The following is a 23,736-nucleotide window of genomic DNA, read 5'->3' as shown; positions in this document are numbered from 1 at the left end:
AGCACTGCTGTGAAAAATTTTGGAGATGTAATTTAGGTCCCAAATCAGCTGATTTTTAAGATCAGGTTTTCGTCCAGCAGGATCTAAGATACTCTACATGAGTCCTTTGAAGACAGAGTGGCAAAGATGAGAGTCAGAGAGGCCTGGAGGAAAGCAAACAACCACGTTTGTGAAATGCCCATGGAGGTCATATGGCAAGCAGTGCCGGTGGCCTGTAGGAGCTGAGGGTGACTCCCAACTGACAGCTAGGACATCAGTCCTACAACCTCAAGGAAATTAATTCTACCAACAACTGGTGTGCTTTTTAAAGGAGCCAAAGCCCCTGATGAGAAATGCAAGTCTTGGCTGACATCTTGATTTCAACCAAGTGAGACCCTAAACAGAGAATCTAGCCATCTGTGCTCAGACATCTCACCTACAGAAACTGGGAGATAAACTTGTTGCAATTTGTTACTCAGCAATAGAGCAGTAAGTCACAAGACAATAGTTAGACTCACAGTCAGACAGTCAGTGGGGCTTTGTGATCAGGAGGATGTGCTCTTTCTTCAAATGTCTATGATTAATAAAACCCTGGCTCCACCAGTTACCAGGTGTGTTATTTGTAACAAATTACCTAACCTCCCTAAAACTCAGTTTTATTATGTGCAAATTAAGATTAAAATGATAGGTAAGATGTTTTAAATGTTATGAAGATTAGAATGAAATAATATGTTGTATCAAGTCCTAAATATGATGCATGACATTGAACAGATGCTCAAAAAGCAAGAGTAAGCAGCAGCAGCCATGATCATGCAACACAAATCAAGTGTTAGGCCCTCTGCAAGGGGCTTCCTAGGATTCATCCTCACAGAAACTGCATGAGGATGAAATTATTATACCCATTTTATAGATGGGGAAACTGAGACTCAGAGAAGTTCAATAACTTGCCCAAGGTTATGCACCTAGTAGGTGGAGGAGTTAGAATTAAAATATGGGGCTTTTTGAGTCTAAATACCATCAGCTGAACCTCTTAGTATTTTAAGCTCTATTCACAGCAAAGAGGTCATAACACTCAAGATTCTCTTTGGAGGAGAATCACAGTGACAGGTTGGGATTTGGGCCTACTGAGTGTCTCAAAATGGAGCCAAAATGATTACTATTTCTTTAGCCACGGTCTCTGATTTATAGGATGCTCTGCCCTTGTCTCCCTGCCTTCCTTGTTTGGGTATCTCCTACTTAACTTTAGACCTCAGCTCAAATACCACTTCCTCAAGAAGGCCTTCTCTGACTCCATCATCAAACCAGACTCACTTCAACATATTCTCATAAAGTTTCCTTCTTTTATAATAGTTCCCACAGTTTATCATTATGTGCTAGATGAGCGGTTCTCATCCAGGGGACATTTGTCTATGTTGGGAGACACTTTTTATTGTCACAACTGGAGGGGTGGTGCAAATTCCATGAATAGGTCATGGATAATGCTAAATATCCTACAATGCACAGGTTATAGAGTCCGTACAACAAAAATTATCTGGCATCAAATGTCAACTGCAACATGAATAAATGCTCAACATCACTCATTATTGGAGAAATGCAAATCAAAACTACAATGAGGTATCACTTCACATGGGTCAGAATGGCCATCATCAAAAAATATACAAACAAGGTGGTGGGACTGTAAACTGATACAGTCACTTGGGAAAACAGTATGGAGATTCCTTTAAAAAATATAAAAACAGAACTACCATAGGACCCACAAATCCCATTACTGGGCATATACCCTGAGAAAACCGTAATTCAAAAAGATGCATGTACTCCGATGTTCACTGCAGTGCTACTTACAATAGCCAGGACATGGAAGCCACCTAAATGTCCATCAACAGATGAATGGATAAAAAAGTTGTGGTACATATATACAATGGAATATTAGTCATAACAAAGAATAAATTTGAGTCAGTTCTACTGAGGTAGATGAACCTAGAGCCTGTTATACAGAGTGAAGTCAGAAAGAGAATAACAAATATTGTATATTAATGCATATATATGGAATCTAGAAAAATGGTACTGATGAGCCTATTTGCAGGGCAGAGACACTGACATAAAGAACAGACTTGCCGACATAAAGAACAGACTTACAGACATAGCAAGGAAAGGAAAGGATGGAACAAATTGAGTGCGTAGCACTGAAACACATACATTGCCACATGTAAAATAGCTAGCTAGGAGGAAGTTGCTATATGATAAAGGGAACTCAGTCTAGAGCTCTGTGACAACTTGGCGGTGGGGGCTATGGGGGAGGATAGAGTGGGGGGTTGGGAAAGAGGTTCAAGAGGGAGGGGACAGATGTATACTTACAGCTGATTCATGTTGCTGTAGGGCAGAAACCAACATAACATTGTATAGCAATTATCCTCCAATTAAAAATACATTTTAAAAAAGAAAAAAAAAAAGAAAGTAAAAAGACAACCTAACAAATGGGAGAAAATATTCACAACTCCTGTATCTGATTATAGAGACTTGTATCCAGTATATGTATGTGTGTGTTTGTGTATGTGTATATATATATCTAAAACTTGTAAAACAGTAAAAGAGAAATCAATTTAAATATGGGAAACAAGCAAAAAAAATGTCAGTTGCACCAATGTTAAGAAACCCTGTCCTGTATTTATTTATATTCTAAAATAAAAATAAGATCACGATTACAAATCATTTGCTTTTATAAGTTAAAAGTGACTCCTAAACAGTTATTTATTCATTTATCTAATATTACTAGTTTTCCAGAAGCAGACTTACAGATATTGAAAACAAATTTATGGTTACCAAAGGGGAAACATGGTGGTGAAGGGATAAATCAGGAGCTTGGGATAAACATACACACACTGTTATGTATAAGATAGTAACCAACTAACAAGGACCTATTGCATAGCATAGGGAACTCTACTCAATATTCTCTGATAACCTGTTTGAGGAAAAATTCTAAAGTAGAATGACTGTATGTATATTTATAACTGATTCACTTTGCTGTACACCTGAAACGAACACAATGTTGTAAATCAACTATACAACAATAAGATTAAAACATTAAAAAATTAATATTACTAGTTTCCTTCTAGTGTGAAAATTCTTTCAGGCCATCATCTAGCTTTCCATAACATTGTTCTTTTTAAGATGGCATGTCATTAGTACCAACCAATTCTCTATTATTGGACATTTAGATAGAGCCTTCTCCCCCCCACCCCCTTTTTTTCCTTCACTTTTTTTTTTCTCTCTCTCCCGCTCTTTTTGTCTTTTTGCTATTATAAACACCACCATCATGAACATCTTTGTGGCTTAACTTTACATACATCCCTGATGACCTCTTCATTTGATTTGATCCTAACTGCTATGGAAATCACTTTGTATTGCTGAAGTTAACCAAGAACCCATGGTCAACAGCAAACCCACAAACATTTCAAGGGATAAAAGCAAGTGTTTGCCACCCCACCCCCACCCCCTCGCCCCAGTAACACCAATGGGGCAGCCAAGGCTATCACAGAAGAGAGGCAGGACAGCCAATTCTCACTTGAGATGTGGTTTTCACATCATCTAAACCTGCTGGGGCAGGCCGGCCTTTGGCAGGGACTAACTTTATAATCTCTTTTACCAGAGGCTTCCAAAAATTCTCAACTACATTCTGAGTTCCCAGTGAAGATTCTTGACATTCACAAAGTTAAGAAAAAGATGTGCTCACAGACAAATTAAGACAGAGGATGCCAACTGGCTGGAGATCATTCTTTCTGTGTAATAAAGGTAGGAAGCGCAGTCAAAGTCCTAAGTAAACAGCTTACAGAGACAAAAGACAAGGTGTTTTCTTTTCTGAGCACTGGAAATTCAGGAACAACCTGCGTCAGATTTTGCAACTCTCACAAGAGTTTGGCTATCACAACATAATGATTGTATTCCTGGAACAGTCTCAGAACCAATTACCAAGTTCTTTCACCTGAAAGTCAAAGATGGCCACGAAACCAGACCAAACCAGGTGAGATTTGAAGACTGGTGGGGAGACAAACAGGGCTGAAATAAAGGTGATGGGGACAACAAGGCATCTTGGAAAGATATCAAAATCCTTCCATCTCTCAACTCTGACAATTATTTGACTCTATGTGGACAGTTTGAACTTGAAGCATTCTTCAGGTGAGCATAGGACAAAGGGAGAAAGGATGTGTTCTGGTCAAACAAAGAACATATCTTGTAAATGTGGGAGGTGACTTCTGGCATCATGTTTTCAGGACATAAAGGGTTAGAATGCAGGAAGAAGTGACCCAATCCCAAAGCATTTAAGTTGTGTGGTTTTCCTGGGCATAAAGGCATAGAAAGAGTCCAGGGGAAGGGAAGAATGTTTTGTTCATAAAATCTAAAGCTAAGCAAACAGTGCAGGTTGGAAAGGAATTGTAGTGTCTCAATATTGTGGAAAAGAATAGATGATAAATCTATTTAGAATTGACAGAAGCAGCCACGTAAATAATCCAACAAGTATTGCTCCAAAGTCTGGAGAATGAATAATGTGATGTCTTGCCCTGGCATATTTCTCTTTCTAAATATGTTTCCTATAATTTATTGTTAAAATGAATGAGCATTCCCTGAGTGGCTGGAGAAAGGGGACCCACATTTTGAACAGCACTAAGAGATGCCCCTGGGGTCAAAACATTCCTGCAGATAACTTATACAGGCATCAGTGAGAGCTGACTAGGGGTGCTATCATCTAGGGTTTTTTCAAGTTAAAAAACTTTTGAACCCACTGTTGTCCACTCCTAGTTTTGGTGTGGTTTTTCTCAGTGCCCTGCACCCTACTGACAACTCAGTTTGCATTCCCTGACCAAGAAAATATTCACTGCATTTTGTTAGCCAGTTTTACTTTCTTATTTTATCACTACTAGTTGAAATTTTCTTAATTAATTTTAATCTTTTAAAACTTGAATATAAGCTGTGAGGTTTAAAGGAATAGGAACTCCTCTGTTTTGTTTGCTGTTGTATTTTCTATGCCCAATATACTACTTGGCTCACAGTTGGTGCTCAGTAAATTTTGCTAAGTAAATCAACATGTTTTCATCAATGTACTTTCTAGAAAGGAGGTCAGGGCTCCCTGAAGATGCATGGACAGCTAAGCTCCTTCAAATGATTTCTGACCTTCACATCTTTCCTTTTTTTACCCCTTTTCAAAATTAAGATATAAATCACCAACAGTAAACTCCATCTCCCTTAGTATATGGTTCTGCAAGTTTTGACAAATGCATTCAGTCATGTAACCACCACAATCAAGATAGGAAGAGTTTCATCACCTCCCAAACCGCCCCCCACCCCAAATCCTGGGCTATTTAGCAGCTAATCACTCTCTGCACCTCTGCCCTGGCAACCACTGCTCTGATTTCTGTCTGTACAGGAGCAAGTCTTTAGAATCTGGCTTCTTTCATTTAGCATAATGCACTGGAGACTCATCATACTGTATCATTAATTTGTTCCTTTCAATGGCTGAGTCGCTTTCCTTGTATGGATGTACGAAGTTTGTTTATCCATTCCCCACTTGAGGGATATCACCTCATCTCTTCTTATATGGAAAACTAATGCCTTCACAGTGGCTAAGAGCAGAAGTTTGGGGTCAGCTAAACACGGGACTGAATCCTAGGCTTGATACTTCCTAGCTGTGTGAACTTTGGGCAGGTCAGCGAACTACCACGACTCAGTTTCCTCAGAGGAGCAGTGGAGGAAATCTATACAAAGCACTGAGCAAAAGGTCTGGCAAATAAAGGGTGAGCAGTGAATGGCAGCCGCAATCATTCTGGGGTAGACTGGAGTGAGGTCCTCCTGAAACTTCCCTTCCTCTGATCACCATACGAATTTTTAGTCATCTGGTCATTACTTAACAGGTTTCAACCTCAGTTTATTTAACTGAAAAATGGGGCCAATAACACAATTTCATAGAGTTGCTTTGCAGGCTAACTATCTCAGTGTGGTGGTGCCTGGCCCAAAGGAGGTCCTCAAGGAATAGCAGTTAGAAAATGAGTGTTGGGACTTCTCTGGTGGTCCAGAGGCTAAGACTGCATGCTCCCTGTGCAGGGGGCCCGGATTTGATTCCTAGTCTGGGAACTAAATATCACAGACTGCAACTAAAAGTTTGAATGCTGCAACTAAAGATCCCGCCTGCTGCAGCTAACACATGTGCAGCCAAATAAACAAATATTTTTTTAAGAAAGGAAAATGAGTGCTAACCAAGAGTCACACTTGGTTAATGTGACTCTTCTTCCACCTTCAGGGTTTGCATGAAATAGAAGGAAGCAGTGTTGTATAGGTGAGGGGCAGGGATACAGGCTCAGCAGTCAGACTGCTTGGATTTGATTCACTGCTCTGCCCATTCCTAGCTGAGTGACCCTGGACAAGTTACTTCACCTCTCTGTGTCTCAGTTTCCTAATATGAAGCATGAAGAAAATAATACCCACCCACAGGGCTGTTTTGGGAATTACATGAGACAGGGCATGTCAAGTGCTTAGAAAAATGCCTAGTATATGGAGGTCAATAAATTATCGGCTGTGAAGATGCTGCTGATTGTTAGATACTGTCTGTGTCTGATTCTCCTAGATCACCTGAGCTTTAGGTCTCTATATCATCACAGAAGTGAACAGTTCTGGGCACAATGTAGGAGTTCAGTGTACGCTTGTTGAATTAATCTGAACTAACATATGTCTGAGTCAAATTATGATCTCAAAATTTCATTATATATATTAAAATGCTAAGCAAAGCACATTTTCAATGGATACTTTCTGTGAAACTACTAGTATCATTGATGAGAGTCAGAGAAGCAGTTGAGGACATATATTACTTATGTAAGAGGCCTTTCATTAAGATGACTGTGTAACATTTTCCATACTGACACTTCTTTTAGAGAAGTGTCTTGTTTTTTCTGACAGCTCTTTTAAAGTTCACTTGTTTTGTCCTTCAGAGAAGAGTACACTCAATTTTTGCAATGACCTGGTTGCCTTTGGAATCAAACTTGTTTTTCCTGTTTCCAGGGCTGACCTGCTGTGTGATTCCAGATAAAGTGATTGTCTTCTCTGTACCACAGATACTCCATCAACTACTTTTGGACATTACAGTTAAATCAACAATTCCTGTTTAGTTGCTGGATATACATAAGGGTGGGAGGTGTGTACTGAGGTAGGGGAAGGCACTCTAAAAGTTACTGTTGTTTACCGTAAAGAAGTGAGGGATTTTAGACATTGCCTGGTGATAGGCCTGTATAGACTATACATGTGTGTATGTCGTTATTAAGCTCACATTGAGGTCTGTTTATATATTCATTCATCCATTTTACACCTGTCAAGCATCCATCGTCTTGCCTAGCTATCAAAAGAATAACAAATGTACATGTTTTGCTCCGTGGGCAGGGTACAAAGCCCTGGTGGGGGCTGGTATGAGGTAGTTAGTTCCATATCACTTTCTGCTGCCATGCCAATGGTCAGGGATGCTTGGGGTCAAAACCAGTCCACCTGGCGTGAATCCTCTAGATTCTGGTGGGAACTGCCAAAAAAGAGACTCACTGTTTCCTCCTGGACTTGACATTAGAAGCAACTACTGGTGGCCATTCTGCCACCCAGGGGAGCCTATCCAAGAATGGAACCAAACAGAGGGAATTGGCTGAGGAACAGAGCAAGACACACGCACACACACAAACGCACACAGACACACACAGAATGGGAAATGAGGTCCTAGTGACAGAGTATGAGGGCTGACTCCAAGTGTTAACTGAAGGCAACACTTCCTATGTATTTTCTATTAATGTACCTATCGATGATTTTTTTTCAATTCTGTAAGCCAGTCAGTCCCCGTCCCATCTGTTTTTTGGGCATATGTCTGTTTGGGTTCTATTTTCTATTATAGCCTCTGACTAGTTATGAAAACTTGGGGTTACACAACCATACTGAGCTTCAATTTTTACATTTGTAAAATGGGGGTAAAAATTTATAATATGGGGTTTTATTATGAGAATTAGAATGATACGAATATATAGTAGTACACAAAGAAACAAATCTTTCCCAAATGTTACCTTTGCAGGGGAAACTGTGCTTATCTTCCTACTGAAAATTCCGAGGCCTCAGCACCTTCCATCTCACAAAGCCTGCTTTGTTTCTGCAGCATTTATTCTCTGTCTTTATTTCTGAAGCACTTATTGCAAAATCATTTATGTAATCTTCGCTGAATCTGCATCTTTTGCCCTGTCACTTCGTGGTCCCCTCCACTGAGTCTGGGCTCTGTCATGTGACTTCCTTTGGTCAGTGGTATATTAGTAACTAGAATGCAAGCAGAGACTTGAGAAGTGTGTGTGCCTTTCCATTTTTACCTTTTGCAGAATTGGACTGTTCTCCTTTGCATGTCTGCCCTGCCATGAGAATTTGCTGGGGCTAGTCTGCTGGCAGGATGGGAGAGACATGGGCCAGAATGGCCTAGTTTGCTCCAGCTGACCCGGGATGACTGAGTCCCTAGCCGCAAGCCAGCCAGACATGTGAGGAAGCCAAGCCGAGACCAGAAGAAGCAAAGAGCCTAAATCACTGATCGGGAGAATCAGGAACTAGAGAAATGGTTACAATTTTAAGAAACTGAGATGTGGGGTGCTTTGTTATGCAGCAAAGGCTACCTGATACATTGACATACCATTAGTCTACCTATTTGCTATGTGTACTATCTTTCTCCCCAACTAGACTGTGAACCCCAAGAAGGTAGGGATTTTTACATGTTTTGTACAGAGCCTGGCAGATAGTAGGTACTTGGATAATACTGTTGAATGTTAAATGAGTAACACAGAAAGTGGCCTACAAACTGGCATGTGAATTGATGTTTAACGAATGGTAGCTGTTATAGTAATAATGTTTAATATTTTTTACGAATATTTTTATGGATGTGAGAGTTGGACTATAAAGAAAGCTGAGTGCTGAAGAATTGATGCTTTTGAACTGTGGTGTTGGAGAAGACTCTTGAGAGTCCCTTGGACTGCAAGGAGATCCAACCAGTCCATCCTAAAGGCAATCAGTCCTGAATATTCATTGGAAGGTCTGACGCTGAAGCTGAAGCTCCAATACTTTGGCCATCTGATGCCAAGAACTAACTCATTTGAAAAGACCCTGATGCTGGGAAAGATTGAAGGTGGAGGAGAAGTGGACAACAGAGCATGAGCTGGTTGGATGGCGTCACCGACTCGAGAGACATGAGTTTGAGTAAGCTCCGGGAGTTGGTGATGAACAGGGAAGTCTGGCGTGCTGCAGTCCATGGGGTTGCAAAGAGTCGGACACGACTGAGAAACTGAACTGAATACTTTTTATGACAGAACAAACTTTTTTCCTCAGATTCTTCTATTATCTTTCATGCTGATATTGTGGGAAAAAAAGGGAAAAGACAAGCCGCTCTCCTTTGGGTATATGATGGATGATGAGAGTTGGCAATAATGTCAGATGCAGGCTTAATTCTTTTCTTACAAATTGACTTGGGATTGTGGGTGTTACAGAGACACAGCTCTTCATTTTTTAACTTGGTAGGTGTTGCCCTAGCAGCCCCTGGGGATGCAGTTCGGTTGATATTTATGTGTATAGGTGGAAGCAAAGGGAGTCCAGAAGGTAGATTTATAGCAGAGGTAACATTCTTTTAAAACTTCCACCATATTTGAAGAAATTCATTAGTTACTGGATTATCTGTGTAATTTCTCTCTTCTCCACCAGGCTCTCAGCTCCATGAAGGAGGGGATCACTTCTACTTTATTCACAATTACACACGCACCATCCATCACAGTACAGGTATTTAAATATACTTGTTTAGGAAATAAATTGTGCCCTTATTCATCTTAAGAACATAACCTTCCTGAACTGAGGGACTACATCTTCCCACAAATACAGTTGGAGCATGGCACTACAGTTCAGTTCAGTTCAGTCGCTCAGTTGTGTCCGACTCTTTTTGACCCCGTGAACCACAGCATGCCAGGCCTCCCTGTCCATCACCAACTAATGGAGTTTACCCAAACACATGTCCATCGAGTCGGTGATGCCATCCAACCATCTCATCTTCTGTCATCCCCTTCTCCTCCTGCCCTCAATCTTTCCCAGCATCAAGGTCTTTTCAATGAGTCAGCTCTTTGCATCGGGTGGCCAGAGTACTGGGGTTTCAGCTTCAACATCAGTCCTTCCAGTGAACACTCAGGACTGATCTACTTTAGGATGGACTGGTTGGATCTCCTTGCAGTCCCAGGGACTCTCAAGAGTCCTCTCCAACACCACAGTTCAAAAGCATCAATTCTTCAGCACTCAGCTTTCTTTATAGTCCAACTCTCACATTCAGACATGACCACTGGAAAAACCATAGCTTTGACTAGACGGACCTTTGCTGGCAAAGTGACGTTTCTGCTTTTGAATATGCTGTCAGGTTGGGCAGAACTTTCCTTCCAAGGAGTAAACGTCTTGTAATTTCATGGCTGCAGTAACCATCTGCAGTGGTTTTGGAGCCCAGAAAAATAAAGTCTGCCACTGTTTCCCCATCTATTGCCATGAAGTGATGGGACCAGATGCTATGATCTTTGTTTTCTGAATGTGGAGGTTTAAGCCAACTTTTTCACTCTCCTCTTTCACTTTCATCAAGAGTTCTTCTTCACTTTCTGCCATAAGGGTGGTATCATCTGCATATCTGAGGTTATTGATATTTCTCTCGGCAATCTTGATTCCAGCTTGTGCTTCATCCAGCCCAGTGTTTCTCATGATGTACTCTGCATATAAGTTAAATAAGCAGGGTGACAATATACAGCCTTGACATACTCCTTTCCCTATTCAGAACCAGTCTGTTGTTCCATGTCCAGTTCTAATTGTTGCTTCCTGATCTGCATACAGATTTCTCAAGATGCAGGTCAGGTGGTCTGGTATTTCCATTTCTTGAAGAATTTTCCACAGTTTATTGTGATCCACACAGTCAAAGGCTTTGACATAGTCAATAAAGCTGAAATAGATGTTTTTCTGGAACTCTCTTGCTTTTTCGATGATCCAGCGGATGTGGGCAATTTGATCTCTGGTTCCTCTGCCTTTTCTAAAACCAGCTTGAACATCTGGAAGTTCATGCTTCACGTATTGTTGAAGCCTGGCTTGGAGAATTTTGAACATTACTTTACTAGCATGTGAGATGAGTGCAATTGTGCGGTAGTTTGGGCATTCTTTGGCATTGCCTTTCTTTGCAATTGGAATGAAAACTGACCTTTTCCAGTCCTGTGGCCACTGCTGAGTTTTCCATATTTGCTGGCATATTGAGTGCAGCACTTTCACAGTGTCATCTTTCAGGATTTGAAATAGCTCAACTGGAATTCCATCACCTCCACTAGCTTTGTTCATAGTGATGCTTCCTAAGGCCCACTTGACTTCGCATTCCAGGATGTCTGGCTCTAGGTGAGTGATCATGCCATTGTGAATATCTAGGTCATGAAGATCTTTTTTGTACAGTTCTTCTGTGTATTCTTGTCACCTCCTCTTAATATCTTCTGCTTTTGTTAGATCCCTACCATTTCTGTCCTTTATTGAGCCCATCTTTGCGTGAAATGTTCCCTTGGGATCTCTAATTTTCTTGAAGAGATCTCTAGTCTTTCCCATCTATTCATTTCCTCCTTTCCTTTGCACTGATCACTGAAGAAAGCTTTCTTATCTCTCCTTGGTATTCTTTGGAACTCTGCATTCAAATGGGTATATGTTTCCTTCTCTCCTTTGCTTTTCGCTTCTCTTCTTTTCCCAGTTATTTATAAGCCCTCCTGAGACAGCCATTTTGCTTTTTTGCATTTCTTTTTCTTGGGGATGGTCTTGATCCCTGTCTCCTGTCCAACGTCATGAACCTCCATCCATAGTTCATCAGCACTCTGTCTATCAGATCTAGTCCCTTAAATCTATTTCTCACTTCCAGTGTATAATCATAAGGGATTTGATTTAGGTCATACCTGAATGGTCTAATGGTTTTCCCCACTCTCTTCAATTTAAGTCCAAATTTGGCAATAAGGAGTTCATGATCTGAGCCACAGTCAGCTCCCAGTCTTGTTTTTGCTGACTATATAGAGCTTCCCCATCTTTGGCTGCAAAGAATATAATTAATCTGATTTCGGTGTTGGCCATCTCGCCATAATATATGTGCAATCACCCTCACTTTGGGGCAAATTTCCTTCGGCCATTACTATGTGCCAGGCACTGTTTTAAGCACGTGCAGGAAGGCCCTGTAAAAAGTCCCATTTTATAGATGAGGAGTAATAAACACAGCAAACCTCTGTTGGAATACTGTCACATACATAGGGCAAGACACCCCTCCTCCCGAAATCTCTGCCCCTCAACTGTTACTTAAGGGGGTCAGGATAGAGCAAGGTTTCCTCCTAAGGGGTCTAAGGAGAACTATATATCTGAGTTGCTCTAGAAGGAAATAAAGACTTCTGTGGTGAGAAGACTTATGTGCCATGCCACATCCCTTTGGCCCACCTTAGCTCAGAGCTGTGTGGAAAGTTCCACGCACATTGCCAGAGTTCCATGTCGACTATTTCCTTGCTGTCTCTTTGCTTTGTTGCCTTAGCATTTTCCTGAAAGCTGCAGCGGGCTGCTCTGCCAGCACTCAGGTGCAACCCAGGAAGGGCAGGGCATCTAACACCTCATGGACAACCTTCAGCCAATAAGAGCCTGAGGAGCCTCAATCTTTAGTGGGACAATCTTGAGGCATGTTTTATATGGTTCCTCAGCTGTTCTCCAGCAACACTGAGTTTCCATTACTCATATTTGTAATCAGCTCCTAATGCATCTTGTTCTTTTCCTGTTTCCTGCTCCCCACTCCTTCACTTTTCATCACCGGAGTCTACTCAGAAATAAACTGTACCTGAACTCAAGCCTTTGTCATTGCTTCTGGGAGAAGTCAAACTAAGACATATGGTCAAATAATAAGAAAACCCTGCATGCTATGTTTCTCTGTCAGACATTCAAAATGCACATTAACATATTCAAAGCTCTGAAAAGTTCTGCTGCAAAGTTACCGGTCTAGCTCTCTTAAGGGCTTCCCCAGTGGCTCAGTGGTAAAAAATCCACCTGCAATGCAGGAGTTATAGAAGATGCAAGTTTGACCCCTGGGTTGGGAAGACCCCCCGGAGGAGAGCATGGCAAACCTCTCCAGTATTCTTGTCTGGAGAATACCATGCACAGAGGAGACTGGTGGGCTACAGTCCATAGGGTCTCAAAGAACCGAACACGACTGAGACGACTTAACACACACATACACAGCTCTCTTTAACTCAGGGCTTCCCAAACTCATCTGCCCACAGAATGGTTTACTCCTAAGATATTTAAAATTCCCCAGGATGAATGCTCCCTGGAATGTGCTTTGAGAAACGCCCATCAGTATCATCTCCAGCACCCTCTTCCTCGCTTGTGTTCTTCATGGTGATGGGTGGATCCAGCACTGGCTGCCATTCCCTGGCCTGGAGCCAAAAGCCAAATAGAACTTCCTGGATGAGAGATTTCTCAGCATCAGGAAACAGAACCTTCAGACAAGGCCTTTCCGGAAACTGTCTCTTTCCCTTTTCCTTACAAATGGGGTGGTCAGCCTGCTGCTGGGGCCAGGAATGTCTGGCTTGACTGGGTTGGGAATGCAGCTGTGGGCATCCTGAGAAAAAGATCTATTTGCTGATGACGTGGGAGCCCAGATGCGATGAACAAGAGATGCATGCCAACCAGTCTGCCGCCCCTGCTCTTCTGCTCACAAGCAGCCATGGGAGAATTTAATTGGCGTGGGTCCAGAGAGGATAATTATTTCCGAAGGTGGTGCACAAAAGGGCACTCAGGAGACCCAATCAGTGCAGGATCAGGAGGGTGTGTGTGGAAACCTGGGGCCTGAATCTCCCTGTGGGGGTGGGATGGTGGGAGTGGTGAGGGCTGCCCAGCAGCTGGTCCATCTTCCTTTACCACTCAACATCTTACATTTAAGTAACACCATTTGGGTTCTTGGATTTGGGGGATCAAGTCATAAATATTTGAGAGATTTGTTTGAAGATCTCTTCATTCCCTTGTTAAATAAAAATGAAACCAATGAAAATAATAATAATGGGAATATCAATTTCTGAATTCTTTGTGAAGAATATACACATACAGCCCTTTATTAAATCCTTTGTATTCAGTGACTGGTCTGCGTTAGAGTTTCTCATTCTCAGCATTACTGACATTTTGGGCTGGTTCATTCTCTGTCGTGGGGTATCCTGTACATGGCAGGACGCTGAGCAGCATCCCAGGCCTCTACTCACTTAATGCCAATAGTGCCTTTCTCTTCCCAAATTGTTACATACAAAAATACTTCCAGACACTGCCCAATGTTTCTTGGGGTTGTAAAGTCAGTCGCAGATGGGAGCTACTGGTCTATGTTAAAGGGGCAGGGTAGGTATCGTGGTTAAAGCACAGTTTTCCAGCTCGGCTCTCTTTGTCCAAATTCTGGTTCTACCATTTATCAGCCTCGTGAATTTAGATACATTAGTTAACTTTTCCCCCTTCACGGATCACAGACTTGTCATGGCAAAGGGGTTTGCATAACTCAATGAAGCTATGAGCCATACTGTGTGGGCTACCCAAGATGGATGAGTAGAAAGTTCTGACAAAATGTGGCCCACTGGAGTCTTTTTGTTGCGAGAACCCCATGAACAGTACAAAAAGACAAAAAGATATGCATGACACTAGAAGATAAGCCTGCTGGGTTGGAAGATGTCCAATATGCTACTGCAGAAGAGTGGAGGACAATTACTAATTGCTCTAGAAAGAATGAAGTGGCTGAGCCAAAGTGGAAGTAACACTCAGTTGTGGATATGTCTGGTGGTAAAAGTAAAGTCTGATGCTGTAAATAATCATATTACATAGGAACCTAGAATGTTAGGTCCATGAATCAACGTAAATTGGATGTGGTCCAGCAGGAGATAGCAAGAGTGAACATCGACATTTTAGGAATCAGTGAACTAAAGTGGACAGGAATGGGCAAATTTAATTCAGATGACTGCTATATCTATTACTGTGGACAAGAACCCCTTAGAAGAAATGGAGTAGCCCTCATAGTCAACAGAAGAGTCTGAAATACAGTACTTGGGTGCAATCTCAAAAATGACAGAATGATCTCAACTTGTTTCCAAGGCAAACCAACATCACAGTAATTCAAGTCTATGCCCCAACCACTGATGCTGAAGAAGCAGAATGATTCTATGAAGACCTAAAAGACCTTCTAGAACTAACAACAAAAAAAGATGCCCTTTTCATCATAAGGATTACAATGCAAAAGTAGCAAGTCAAGAAATACCCAGAGTAACAGGTAAGTTTGGCCTTAGGGCACAAAATGAAGCAGGGCAAAGACTAACCGAGTTTTGTCAAGAGAACACTTTGGTCATAGCAAACATTCTTTCCAACAACAAAACAGACAACTCTACACATGGACATCACCAAATGGTCAATATTGAAATCAGACTGATTGTATTCTTTGCTGCTGAAGATGGAGAAGTTCACACAGTCAGCAAAAACAAGACCTAAGCTGTGGCTCAGATCATTGGTTCCTTACTGCAAAATTCAGGCTTAAATTGAAGAAAGTACGGAAAACCACTAGGCCATTCAGATATGACCTAAAGTAAATCCCTTACAATTATACAGAGGAAGTGAATAGATATAAGGGATTAAACCTTCTGCCTGAAGAATTATGGATGGAGGTTTGTAACACTGTTAAGGAGTCAGTGACCAAAATCATCCCAAAGAAAACGAAATGCAAGAAGGCAAAGTGGTTGTCTGAGGAGGCTTTACAAATAGCTGAGGAAAACAGAAGCAACAAGCAATGGAGAAAGGGAAAGATATACCCAACTGAATGCAGAGTTCCAAAGAATAGCAAGGAGAGACAAGAATGCCTTCTTCAACGAATGATGCAAAGAAGCAGAGGCAAACAACAGAATGGGAAAGACTAGAGATCTCTTCAAGAAGACTGGAGATATCAAGGGAACATTTCATGTAAGGATGGGCATGATAAAGGACAGAAACGGTAAGGACCTAACAGAGGCAGAAGAGATTAAAAAGAGGTGGCAAGAATATACAGAACAATTATACAAAAAAAGGTCTTAATGACCCAGAAAACCACATTGGTGTGATTACTAACCTAGAGCCAGACATCCTGGAATGCGAAGTCAAGTGGGCCTTAGGAAGCATTACTACAAACGAAACTAGTGGAGGTGATGGAATTCCAGTTGAGATATTTCAAATCCTAAAAGATGACGCTGTTAAAGTGCTGCACTCAATGCGTCAGCAAATTTGGAAAACTCAGCAGTGGCCACAGGACTAGAAAAGGTCAGTTTTCATTCCAATCTCAAAGAAAGGCAATCCCAAAGAATGTTCAAATTATTGGACAACTGTGCTCATTTTGCTGGCTAGTCAGGTTATCTTTCAAGCGAGGCTTCAGTAGTATGTGAAATGAGAACTTCCAGATATAGAAGCTGGGTTTAGAAAGGGCAGAGAAACCAGAGATCAAATTGCCAACATTTGTTGGATCATGGAGAAAGCAAAGGAATTCCAAAAATATTCCAAAAAATTATTGACTATGTGAAAGCCTTTGACTGTATGGATCACAACACATTGGAAAATCATATTAAAGAAATTGGAATACCAAACCACCTTATCTGTCTTCTTAGAAACCTGGACATCAGTCAAGAAGCAACAGTTAGAACTGGACATGGAACAACGGATTGGTTCAAAATTGGGAAAGGAGTATGACATGGCTGTATACTGTTACCTCATTTATTTAACTTATTATGCAGAGTATGTTATGTGAAATGCCAGGCTGGATGAATCACAAGCTGGAATCAAGAATTCCAGGAAAATATCAACAATCTCAGATGTGCAGATGATACCACCCTAGTGGCAGAAAGACAAGAGGAACCAAAGAGCCTTTTGATGAGGGTGAAAGAGGAGACTGAAAAAGCTGGTTTTTCAATAATCAGAAAACTAAGATCATGGTATCCAGTCCCATCACTTCATGGCAAATAGAAGGGAAAAAAGTGGAAGCAGTGACAGATTTTATTTTCTTGGGCTCCAAAATCACTGCACACTGTCACTGCAGCCATAAAATTAGAAGACATTTGCTCCTTGGAAGAAAAGCTATGACAAACCCAGACAACATATTAAAAAGAAGAGAGATCACTTTGTTGACAAAGGTCCATATAGTCAAAGCTATGGTTTCTCCAATAGTCATGTACAGATGTGACAGCTGGACCATAAAGAAGGCTGAGCCCAAAGAATTGATGCTTTTGAATTGCGGTGCTAGGGAAGACTCTTGAGAGTCCCATGGCCTGCAAGAAGATCAAATCAGTCAATCCTAAAGGAAATCAACCATGAATATTCCTTGGAAGTACTGATGCTGAAGTTCCAATACTTGGCCATCTGATGTGAAGAGCTAACTCACTGGAAAAGACCCTGATGCTGGGAAAGACTGAAGGCAAAGGAGACAAGGGTAGCGGAGGATGAGATGGTTAGATAGCATCACTGACTCAATGGACATAAATCTGAGCAAACTCCAGGAGATAATGAAGGATAATGAAGGCTGGTGTGCTGCAGTTCATGGGGTCACAAAGAACTGGACACAAACAACAACAACAAACTTTAACTTCTCTGTATGTTAGTTTCCTCTTCTGTACATTTGGGTTAATAAAAGTACCTATCCGAAAGGGTTACTGTGAAGATTAAAGAGGTTCATATATGTATTTAAGTACTGATGAAGTATTTAGCACAGTCTGGTGTGCAGAAATCTCTTAATAAATGCAAACTTTTATCATCATCAACATCATTTTTAATTTTTTTTTTTATTTTTTATTTTTCTTCCTAGTCTGTAAACTCTTTGAGTGCAGAGAACAAGCCTTATTTTTCAGCTCACGATGAAAGGAGATGGATGTCCAGGAGAGGGATGTAATAAAGACTGAATTAGGGAGAAAAGGAGGAAGGGAGAGAGGAAAGCAATGTGGAGATTAGCAGTGGAACTTTCAGTGTGAAGGCACAAGAGAGGAAGGTCGAGACCGTCTCCAGACAGCGGCCTCTGTGCAGTGTCTGGAGCTGGGGCTCTAACAGTTTTAGACCAGACCAGGGGCGATTTCACATCCACATGACAATTCCTGCAATCCTGCCGTCGGTAAGAAATTACAGGTATTTTCAGACCGTATTATAGTTGTGGTGGGGGTACTGAAATAGCATTTTCCCTTATCACTTCTTTAAAATTACAGTGGATATCAGATAGGCTGCTCGATCATGTTATTCAGTATGTTACTAAAGAGGCTCACAGATAATTTGATCACAACTTTTCAATGTAAACACTGTCTTAATGTTTTCTTTTCTAATCCAGTGTATTTTGTTTTATGTATTTCAAAACCTTATTGTGAGAAGGGGTCTGCAGCCCTCAGCAGATTGCCCAAAAGTCCACATCCAAGGAAATGGTAAGGGTTCTATACCCAGTGCTCTCCAGTTCCTGAATCTGGCCCTTTCACTAGTTTCAGCTCTCCAATGAGGAAAGTCTTTCTCAGTTTTGCCTTCCTGGTGGGAGATGCCCAGGACAGGGTTAAAGAGTGGCCAGTGGAGGTTAAAGTCACATGCCAGGTGTGCAGGCTAATAAGGTGTCAATTAGGAACCAGCTGAGCTGAGAGTGGAAGTCCAGGGCATGCTGCATTGGGCTCTTTCTTCTTGGGGTTTGTTGACAGAACACCATCCACCCCTCCTCCTCCTGGACAGAAACAGGCCAGGTGCCTCCCTTTGCAATGGTGCTTTTGCAGAAAATCCATTGCTGCAGTCCTGGGGCAGACTCTGGTTTCATATGTTTAATACATCTCATTGATGGATTTGTTGTAAACCTTCACTGAGCCCTTCCTGTGTGCCATGTAATTTGCTCAGGGCTATACCTGGTGATCTCATCCAGGCCTCTCAACAACTCCACGGGGAAAGTGCTCCTATTATTTCTATTTTTTACTTATGAGGCAATAGAGGGAGTCTCAAAAGAGCAAGTGACTTGCCTAAATCCAGACAGGTTGCAAGCAGTGGGGTGGGATCTGCACTTGGTGTACCTCTTCCAAAAGTCTGTTCCGTTGTAATTCGGGATTATTTGGTTTTTTGTTTGGGTGCAATAGAAATGTCTCAATTTTAAGGAAATAGCTCACGTCGTGTTGTTTGATAGGCAGTGACCACAGAGGCAGCTTGTGAACCAGAGATCCATGATAACATCGCAAGTGACTCCACGAACACAATGTGGGCTTTCTGAGAATTCCACCCCCACCAGAGTGGAGGACAACCTGCATCACCCTCAAACCTTGCTGTTCTATGATAATCACAGAGGTTGATACCAGAGAGGCCGTGTGTGTGTGTGTGTGTGTGTGTTGGTGGGATGCTGAGGCTCAGAGAGAAAGGTATTCTCTTACAATGAGATAAAGATAATGCAACTCCTGCAAACATATCCGTGAATTTTAAATTAAAAAGTCAGAGGAAGTCAAAAGGTACAAACTCCCAGTCAGAAAGTAAATGAGTCAGGGATGTGATGTTTTGTGTGGTGACTATATAACTAATAGAGATCCTGTACTGCATTTCTGCAAGTTGCTAACAGAGTAGATCTAAGAAGTCCTCATTGTAATAAGAAAAAATATTCTGTTACTTTGTATGGTGACAGATGCCAATTAGACTTATTGTGGTGATCATTTTGTATATACTGAATCATTGCATCAGATATCCGAAACTAATATAATCCTGTATGTCAATTATACCTGAACTTAAAAAAAAAAAACCAAGGGGAAAAATGTCACCTCTCTGTTACCTATAATGGTCTAGTCAAGTTCAGGTCTTGCACTGCTACAACTTTGAGGGAAGTGGCTGGTTTTTCTCTGGGACATTGTAGGTTGGATGGATTTGCCATCCGAGTCGCTCTACCCTGGGTCTGGGGTCGGCTTTTCTCTGCCCTATCTTTGATCACCCAGAAATGTCAATACTCAGATGCAGTTTCTCCACAAGGCACCTACCATTTGTCACCATCTGTTTATATCACAAAGAAAGACTTCATGTTGCAAAACACTGAAATTCAGAGTAAGTGAAGTAAGGAACAATCCATTCCTTGTTTTAAATCAAGTTGTCATAATCCAAAGGCAAGCTCCGATTTTAATAACAAACACCCAATGTTATGACATTTTACCTTTTCCAACTATTTATGTAGGCACAAATATTGTGTTTAAATTTTAAACTATATACTTAACATAAAACAGTCCACTGACTTACATAGAGTAAAAATAAAGCAAGTTATGCCAATTTTGTTTCCCTTTTAGGCCTCATTCTTTAAATAGATCATTCATGCAACAAACGTCTGCTCGGCACTCAGTGTCAGATACTAGTTTGGCACAGTTCACCCTAAAATGAACCAGAAACTGTCCTTATGCTCTGAGCGCCAGAGGGAAAACAGCCAGAGAACCCTGGGGTCCACTTTTACACTTTGACCTGTGCTCTGCCACCTCTAACACCTCAAAGGAGAGCTCTCAGAACTGATCTGCATTTCCTCTTCATTCTCCTATAAACCCTGTTCCCTCAAATCAAACCTCAGCGGGGTTCAGGAACTGCATCTCTGGAGTATGGTTTTTCAGCAGTTTTAGGAACTTTGGCTGTGAAATGCAGAAAGTGGTGGACACAACAGTATTTCAGAGGATTTTCCCCCAAGAAAGATACCATGTGTGACGCTCAAGGCTTGACATCCTGACTCTTCATCCCACACTCAGATGGCAATTGGATTTTAACAAGGAGTGGGGTTTGTGGTTTGGGAAATATGGCATTTTTTTACTGCCTTGGGTCATATTTAAAATATTTGCAGGCATTTAAAATAGCGTAATGTTATTTTTTCCCTTGTCTTCAAAACAAACCCAGTAAGCTTTTATAACTCATAACAACAAGCATAAAATTGGGACATTGGGAAACCCATAGGCAGGGATTTGGAAAATCTATTCTCCCCCAAGAGGAGTTGGGAGGCTCATGAGCCCCCTGGGGCCCACCTGACCTTGAATGACCTTGGGATCCTGAAGGAAGGGAGGAGAGCTCAGGTGGCAATAGAACCAGGACACCCCTGCCCTGCAACCAGTCTTCAGGGCAAAGATAAAAGTATGTACAGGGGCTTTGGGATTTTCCTTCTAGCCAATTTTACTCTGGAAATTTCTTTGAGAGAAAAAATAAAAATAATCCAGAGACTGATATTTATTTAAGTGACCAATTCCCAAAACCCACTGCCCTGGAATTCTCTCCTGAGAGCCTTGGTGTCTGGGGCCTTTTCCTGCCAAAGGGCCTCAGGTGGGGGCAAACACTAAATGAAGATGTGAACTGGCCTTGGATGTAAGGGTACTCAGCTTTCTATTAGAAAAATGAAAGGTAATCAGTCTCTGCGAAGAAGGAAACATGTAAGGATATATATACACACACACACAAGCGTATGTATATATATTAACATAAAAGCTAATATTTCTTGATCATCTAGTAGGCCATACCCCAAATAATCCACACAACAACTCCATGAAATGTGTGCTATTATCATCCCAATTTTGCTGAAGGAATAAACATGGAGGTTAAGTAAATTGCCCAAGGTCATACAGCTGGGAGGCAACAGAGCTGGGACTTGCATTTAGGCAGCTGGATGCGGGAATGGAGTTTCTATTGTCATTACTCACCCTGCACTTGCTTGTCAAGCCCACATTTAAATAAATCCGTATCAGAAATTCTAAAAATCTGATGGCAAAGGAAAGTGTTTGATGGCTTTCCATTTGATGTTTGGCATTAAAAAAAAAGTTAAGTCCAATTCTCAGATGTGGAAGATATAAGAAGATGAAAAAGATGAAGAATGAATTAAACCAAGTTTTCTCTATCTCAACCCTACTATATCTTCCCTCAAAAAGAAAAGAAGCAAGAAAAAGAAGGAGGAAAAGTCCCTGATTTGTCACCTTTTCAAACTTTTAAATGCCTGGCCTTAGGAATGTAAAAGAAGAAGAAACGCAAAACAGTTTTTGAAGCTGAGCAGATAGCAGGAGAACCCAGCAAACCGTGTGCTTCGCAGGGCAGCCTGCTGGCGGCTGTGCTGGAGTGTGGGAGAATCCTTCTTGTGAGAAGGACATGGGAACATGTTCAGCATCCCGGGATAAAAGACTTGAGAAGAAAGGCGGCTCACAATGAATGGTGCGCAAAATGGGCTGGAAAACAGGGGAAACGGGCCCTCTCCATGAAAAGCTGAGAAAGTGTCTTTTTTGTTGATTCTCCCACTGCCAAGTGCTGCCCCCCTCTCCTCCGTCACCCACTCGACCCCTTCCCGGGCTCATCTCCCTGGGCTCAGAGCAAAGGCTCCTTGTAATCCCATCTGCTGGCTGCTCATCCACACTCTTTTATCTCTGCCCAGGGCTGGCAGTCGGGCCTGGGTTTCAGCTGCCAGAAATTTTGGGTTTCACATCGAATCTTCCCAAGATGGGCATCTGAGAAATGTCAGTTTACATCAAAATTGCCTTCTTAGCAAATAGCCAGAAAGCCTTCTTTTCCCTGGCAAGGTCAGGAAAGAATTCTCTCTTGGAGATCATGCCAATACAAACTCCAATCCACATTTGGGATGATTGATCGGACTTAAAGGGACAGGGACTACTTCAGCTTTACACTTGAAAAAGAAAAGAATTTTAAGTTAAAGATGGAAAATTAGTAATGTTTCCTTTTTAGTAGTGCTTGGTGTAATAAGGAACGCTGTAGTGTAACAAATTCTTATTAACAGGGCTTGTGGATATGGTTAGAGAGAGCAAATAATCCTTTAGATAAAGGCATAAAAAGAAGAATCTTTTTGAGAAATTTCCCTAATATTTAGAAAGTTCTGAAAGAAAGGAAGTGAATCATTCTTTGACATAGCTGATGGGGCTCTTTACTGAGTGTTAGAAAGGCCACAAGAAACTGGGAGAAATTGATCTTTTAATGCTGCAGGAAACCTCTGCTCGGAGCAATTCCAAGCGCTTGCACCTCTGTGCTACGGACCAGCCTGGCTTCTGCGGAGGGAGCCCTGGGTCGGGAGGGACAGAGCTGCTGTGACTCTGCGGGACCGGTGTCTGTGTGGAACGCTGCCTGCTCTTCAGTGCCAGGTCTGAAAACAGAGCAAGGCATCCGAAGGCAATAAAGGACCCTGTTTGCTGCCTGCCCCCCTTCCACGGTTGTCCTCTGTTAGGTGGATTTTTATCTAGGGGTGGATATGAGAGGCTGAGAGGGTAGGAAGAGGAAAGGGGTTAGGAGATGGGAGTTGGGAGGGTTGGGAAGGAGGGGGTGGGTGGGAACCAAACAATAAAACTCCTGGCGTGGCCGAGTGTGGCCATCCTAGCCGCCACCTTAAGGTGATGGGCTTGAAGTTTCACACAAAGATACTGTTAGGATTTGAAGCCCCTGGCAGTTCTCTTTCCACTCCCATTTTTTTCTCCTTTATGTAGAATAAGCAAGCATTCTGCTGCTGGTCTTTAGTCGCTGCTGCTGTTGTTTAGTCGCTATGTCTGACTCTTTGTGACCCCATGGACTGAAGCTTCCCAGGCTCCTCTGTCCATGGAATTCTCCAGGCAAGAATACTGGAATGGGTTGCCATTTCCTTCTCCAGGGGATCTTTACTGACCCAGGGATTGAACCCATGTCTCCTGCATTGGTAGGCAGATTCTTCATCGCTGAGCTCCTAGG

General features: G+C 41.9%; 1 protein-coding gene across 2 annotated transcripts in view; it reads right to left on the bottom strand.

The window, feature by feature from the left end:
* Positions 1-23,736, bottom strand: part of LRIG1 (leucine rich repeats and immunoglobulin like domains 1) — a 539,770-nt gene that overhangs the window by 191,696 nt on the left and 324,338 nt on the right. The gene's annotated exons all lie outside the window — the stretch shown is intronic.

This window comes from Giraffa tippelskirchi, chromosome 9 (genome assembly GCF_054371585.1).
Source record: "Giraffa tippelskirchi isolate mGirTip1 chromosome 9, T2T-mGirTip1v1.2.pri, whole genome shotgun sequence".
Taxonomy (NCBI): domain Eukaryota; kingdom Metazoa; phylum Chordata; class Mammalia; order Artiodactyla; family Giraffidae; genus Giraffa; species Giraffa tippelskirchi.
This window is presented reverse-complemented; position numbering and strand designations above follow the sequence as displayed.